The sequence below is a fragment of the Otolemur garnettii genome, unplaced genomic scaffold (genome assembly GCF_000181295.1).
Source record: "Otolemur garnettii isolate 467f Iridium unplaced genomic scaffold, OtoGar3 scaffold00072, whole genome shotgun sequence".
NCBI classification, from domain to species: Eukaryota; Metazoa; Chordata; class Mammalia; order Primates; family Galagidae; genus Otolemur; species Otolemur garnettii.
The window spans coordinates 5,273,134-5,279,182 of NW_003852467.1; the positions used below are offsets into that span (position 1 = coordinate 5,273,134).

Consider the following 6,049-nt stretch of genomic DNA (forward strand, 5'->3'; position numbering starts at 1 on the left):
CCTCTCTCCCTCTGCCTCTCCCCCTTTCTCCTCCTTCTCTCCCCCCTCTTTTCCTTGCTCTCTCACAGGCTCACAGGCTTTCATGAGCTCCATTGCTATGTAGTGACAACATCTTAGGCAATCAAGCCTATACCTATTTGGGGGATGGTGAGGATTTGGCAAGGCCAACAGTTCCCTGGTAAATTTCTCTTCTAGTCTAAGCTCTCCATCCTCTCTGTAATTCAGCTCTGATGACCTTACACTATTTTCTCCCACAGTTCATTTTCACTGGGCTGCCACCCCAAGGAGAGCATCCAGTGTTCCTCCCATTTGTCCTGTGCTCTTCCTTGCCTCTCCTTCCCTGCCTGATCCAGCTAGAATGGCTACCTTCTTTCATTCTCTCCTACATCACAAATCTCCAAATCTGACCTCTCCTTTGTATCACCAAGCCTGCCTTGTTACCTCCAAACAAGATCCTCTGTGGCCTCCTGATGCCCTCATGCCCTCTAATAGTATTTCTCTTCCAACACTTGTGACTTTCTCCCTCATGTGTGTCAGGCATTTACTATTTCTTTATGTCTTTATACATCTATAGAAACCCTGAACTAGACTAGAAAATTAACCCAATTGTGTTTTGTGGTCTCCCCTACTCCATAAGGGAATTAAAGAATCCCATGTGTTAGGTCGTGACAGCTAACGTTTACCGATAGCTTACTGTGCGTGTGTTGGTAATAGTCTAAGTACTTTGCATTGTTTAAGGAAAATAACCTAAGACTACCAAATGGCAGTCTAGAACAAACCTGCATGTCTTTCTTCCCTTGCAAGGGGAGATCTGGCACGTACTAAAGGACCAATAAGTATTCACTGTTATATTGACTGATGATTATGGTGGTGGTAAGGCTGGTGGTAGTAGTGGTGGCGGTTCTTAAAGTGTGGGTGAAAAAATTTTTCCCACCAAATCCACATTCCTATCTGTAGGAAAAGATAGAAATTCCATTCTGATTTATGTTCCTTTGAGAAGACACCCTTGGCACCAAACTCTCAGACAAATGCCACCATCTGTGTGATTTCCCTTCCTTTGCCAATGTAGGCACAGCAGGTACTGTTAGGTTAACCTTTTCTTTCATTTGCATCCTCTCAAAATAGTAAACACTTTGCTTGTTTGGATGCTATAATCTCCAACGGCAAATTCAAAAATCTCTCTCTGCCGAAACATAATGACGGAACTGCTGTACATTAGTCACGTTATCTCACATTGTGGGATTACAAAATATGGCTTACATGTATTAGAAAAATGAAAAACAACTATTATTTCCTATTAACATTAGCCAAGACGTTTCCCGATACATGAGCTAAGATGATAAAAATGAATTATTTTAAAGTAGCATGAATTTGCACGTTCTGTGGTGCTTTGTGGAATTAATCCTAATATGCCCATAACTAACTGATTGTGTGGCAATGTTGGTTCTCTTAATGCTGCCCGTGACAGCAAACTTGTCCTCAAGGTTTATAGTTCCATTTTTGTCCTATTTCTGAGTTCTGCTGTGTTGAACTATCTGCTTCTCTCATGGTGGCAAAATTGCCTGAAAGTTTCAGAACCTACATCTGCAATCTTGCATTTGAGGAAGAACATCTCTATAGGGTCCTTCTTTCCCAAAGCACCTAGGAAGGCTCTCTTTGAAACTCATTCGCCTGAATTAGGTCACATGCTCATCCCTGAGCTAATTCAGACCCCACTTGTGCAGCTAAAAGTGGCGAAATCTCAACCAGACTCTGCAGCTGCACTACAATGAAGGGAGGTAGGCAGGTGAAAAGTTCCTCAAAGGAAAACAAGGCTGATAGATAAGTGACAGATGGATGATGGATGGATGGACAGACAGATAGAATAGATACATGAATTGAGAAAAGATAACCAGCTAATATCCATACCATCATTTGGATTAATGGAATTGGACAGTGCTTATGATATCACAGTGATGCTTTCCAAATGTAGGCAGGTTTTCAAAATCACTTAAACAAAAAATATATTAAGTGTTATAGCACTTAATATATTTAATATTATCAATGCCCTTCCCATATCTGTTCTGCTCTCACCATTTTTATACATACTCCTTATTTTGCACCTACCAGTACCTTCCTTTTGCCTGGAGGAGGGCAGACCTGTAGAAGTTGTAGCCTTTAAAGCAGCAGTTGGTGAATCAATATCCTATTAACCTTGCCCTTCAGGTCTCATGACTCCAAGGTTTGGGTCCTACATCTTCTCCCAGCGCTCCCAGGGAATATCAAGATTCAGTTGTTCACATTGGTGACTTGCACAATAACATACCCTCTATTGGCTGTCCTTGCTGTTTTGGTTCTCCACACCCTGCTAGTGTGTCCCGGGATATGTCTCAAGACTACTTAACTTCACATTCTCGCTTCCCACTCTGCTTCTGGGGCAGAATTAAAATACTGGTCTTCTATATGAAAGTTCTTAGATTGTGACCATAGATAGAAATTGAATCAGAGTTCCTGTCATTGTTGTTTTTCAACTTTATGTCATCTTAGGATGAAAAGATGCTGACTCCTCCTTCCCTGATATGTTCTGTTTCTATATCTTCTGCATTCTGATTTCCCAAATAAAACATGGTCATAACCAGAGACAAAAATGGAATTCAGAGTAAATGCCCTATTTTAGAAAATCTATACTTTTTAAAATTTTAAATTGTTATTTTAGAAATGGGATCTCGTTATGTTTCTGAGGGTGCTCTGACTCTTGGGCTCAAGTGATCCTCCCACCTCAGCCTCCCAAGTAGCTGAGACTATGGGCATGTACCTCCACATGCAACCTAAAATGTCTACATTTAAGATATGGGCCCAAAATTGAGATATAAGCGTAGGGCAATATGTAAGACTGGAGAGGGAAATTGTTTAATTTTACTGTAACCGATAAAGCTTATTAGTCAAGGAATCCCCATTACTTGTGTCTGTGTGGAGACTAGACAACTGATTTTACACACACGCACACACACACACACACACACACACACAAAACCGTCTGGAAAATTCACAGTAAAGTTTGACTAAATTTGAATGACAATAATTTTGTTTACTATTACCAAGATTTCAAAATAGGAATGGTATGGATTTTTTTAAAGACAATTTGAAATTAAATATCTCATATATTCCCCTTCAGTTATCAAAGGCTGTATCACTCATGGCAATATAAGAGAGTTCTACCTTTCACTTTACAGATCTTCTAGACAGAGGAAAATATCTCAATATCTGTCTTACATGGAAGTGTACAATTTCACAATTTGATTGGAAAAAAAGAAATCAGGGAAAAACAACTTTTTCCGAAGATGTATTAAGTATCATCTATAAGAATTGGCATAAGACTGGGTTGGCATTTTAAAGAATGGACATTAGTCTCTGAAAAAATAGCCATTTACTTTTAGAAAGTTAAGATCATATGAATCATTTTAAAATGAATTTTATGTATTTCAAAACCTCAAACTTATCCCTTTCGTGGGAATGAAATTATTATTAATTTCATTGTAAATAGTACATTCATCCACAAACTGCTTCTGGAGTTAATTCCCACATCCTTTCACTTTTCTCCATGGTATTTGATAGCACACTACACCTCAATTTTTTTTTTTTTGAGACAGGAGCCTCAAGCTGTCCCCCTGGGTAGAGTGCCGTGGCATCTCAGCTCACAGCAACCTCCAACTCCTGGGCTCAAGCGAGTCTCCTGCCTCCGCCTCCCAAGTAGCTGGGACTACAGGCACCCGCCACAATGCCTGGCTATTTTTTTTTTTTTTTTTGGTTGCAGCCATCATTGTTGTTTGGCAGGCCCAGGCTGGACTCAAACCCGCCACCTTGGGTGTATGTGGCTGGCACCTTAGCCACTTGAGCCACAGGCACTAAGCCACCTCAATTTTTACATTTTAATTTATTTACTTCCCCCCCTTCATCTCACCCTTTAAAAACTTGTTAATCCCCTTTGCTCCTTTTTCTATTTCTTTTCTTCTTGCCTTTCTCCCCATCTTTCTTCTTATTTCTGTTCTTTTTTATCTGAAATCTCCCTTTTCTACTTTTACTACAAATTATATTATTTGTCAAAGTGAGCAAGATAGAGGATTCTACATTTTTATCTCTTTCACATGGTTTATCTTTAATACATATTTTAATAACAGTTCAAAATAAATCATCCTTCCAATTTAACATGCAACATTTAGAAAATAAATTCTTTCACACCAAAGAATCAAGTTTAAAATGTTTCATGATTCTGAAGAATCATTTTACTTTAAAGCAGGCTTGCTAGATTTTTTAACATTCATCTCTATGCAAAGTTGTAGACTTAAAACAAAATCCATTGGAAATAGCAACAAGACAAAGATAATTTTTTTTTTTTTGAGAGGAAGTCTCACTTTGTGGCCCTTGGTAGAGTGCTGTGGTGTCATAGCTCACAGCAGCCTCCATCCAACTCTTGAGCTTAAAGCGATTCTCTTGCCTCAGCCTCCCGAGTAGCTGGGACTACAGGCATCTGCCACAACACCCAGCTATTCTCGCTCTGGCTCAGGATGGTCTTGAACTCTTAAACTCAGGCGATCCACCGGCCTTGACCTCCCAGAGTGCTAGGATGACAGGCGTGAGCCACTGTGCCCAGCCCAAAGATAAATTATGTGTTTCAAATGCAAGATTCTAAAGTTAAACTAGAGGACCGATAATATTATGCATCTTTATCATTGTTCCTACATAAAATTTGAGAATATATATTAGAAGTGTGAAAGAATATGTGAAGCCTTAATGATCATATCATTTAATATGAATATGTAGTTGATACTTTTTTCCTAACACTGAAACTTTAAAAGCAGCAACCATTTCCCAGTATTCAGCAAAATAAGGTCCATTGAGTGGAAGGAAGGAAGACGGTAGAGGTAGGGGAGAACTGAGGGCTGCCACCTACTTGTGCTGATGCGGAACCAGGACAACAAAGGTGAGTGATCCCTAGCCGAGATCCTGAGTGTGAAGGACATCAGGGGCCGGAAGCATTTTTACGTCCCTTACGTTGACTTCAACAAACGCCTCACGACGGGGTGACCCACAAGTAGCTTGACCTAAAGAACCAGTTCCCCAAGAAAGAAGCCAAGACTCCCACCCAGAACAGACTGTTTGATTCCCGCCCTGGCTTTCCAGAGAGGCAGGTGAAGGGGAAAGCGGAGGTGGTGTCGCGGGCACGCTAGTGCCGCGGGGACAGCCGAGAGGCCCAGCCTCGCTTTTTCCTCAAAATGGATCCGCCTGTCGAGCAGGGGCAGCTCTGTGAGGCACAGGAGCAAAAGTCAGACCACCCGGGCCCTGATAAGGACACCCAGGACAGCTCAGATGGAGCATCATCTGCGCCAAGCATGACTGGCAGCCTGGTGTCGAACTGGAACCAAAGCATTGTCACCCAAATGAGGAACATTGAGTGCATCGAGCTGGGCCGGCACCGCCTCCAGCCGTGCTACTTCTCCCCGTACCCCGAGGAACTCACCACTTTGCCAGTCCTCTACCTGTGCGAGTTCTGCCTCAAGTACAGCCGTAGCCTCAAGTGTCTTCAGCGTCACTTGGTTAAGTGCAACCTGCGACACCCCCCAGGCAATGAGATCTACCGCAAGGATACCATCTCCGTTTTCGAGATTGATGGACGTAAGAATAAGACTTACTCTGAGAATTTGTGTCTTTTGGCCAAGTGTTTCATCAACCACAAGACCTTGTACTATAACACAGACCCTTTCCTCTTCTATGTTATGACAGAGTACGACTGCAAAGGCTTCCACATTGTGGGCTACTTTTCCAAGGAGAAGGAATCAGCAGAAGGCTATAACGTGGCCTGCATCCTGACCCTGCCTCCCTTTCAGAACCGGGGCTATGGCAAGCTGCTGATTGAGTTCAGCTATGAACTCTCCAAATTAGAAGGGAAAACAGGGACCCCTGAGAAGCCTCTCTCAGAACTTGGCCTCCTGTCCTATCAAAGCTACTGGTCCCAGACCATCGTGGATGTCCTGATGGGGGTGAAGTGGGAAGGCGGCAACAGGCCACAGAT

General features: G+C 42.1%; 1 protein-coding gene and 1 pseudogene across 1 annotated transcript in view; both read left to right on the forward strand.

Annotated features, from left to right (window-relative positions):
* The window catches only part of LOC105887353, a 7,906-nt pseudogene extending 1,859 nt beyond the window's left edge, over positions 1-6,047 (forward strand).
* DMD (dystrophin) overlaps positions 1-6,049 on the forward strand; it is a 2,307,273-nt gene that overhangs the window by 1,433,548 nt on the left and 867,676 nt on the right. The gene's annotated exons all lie outside the window — the stretch shown is intronic.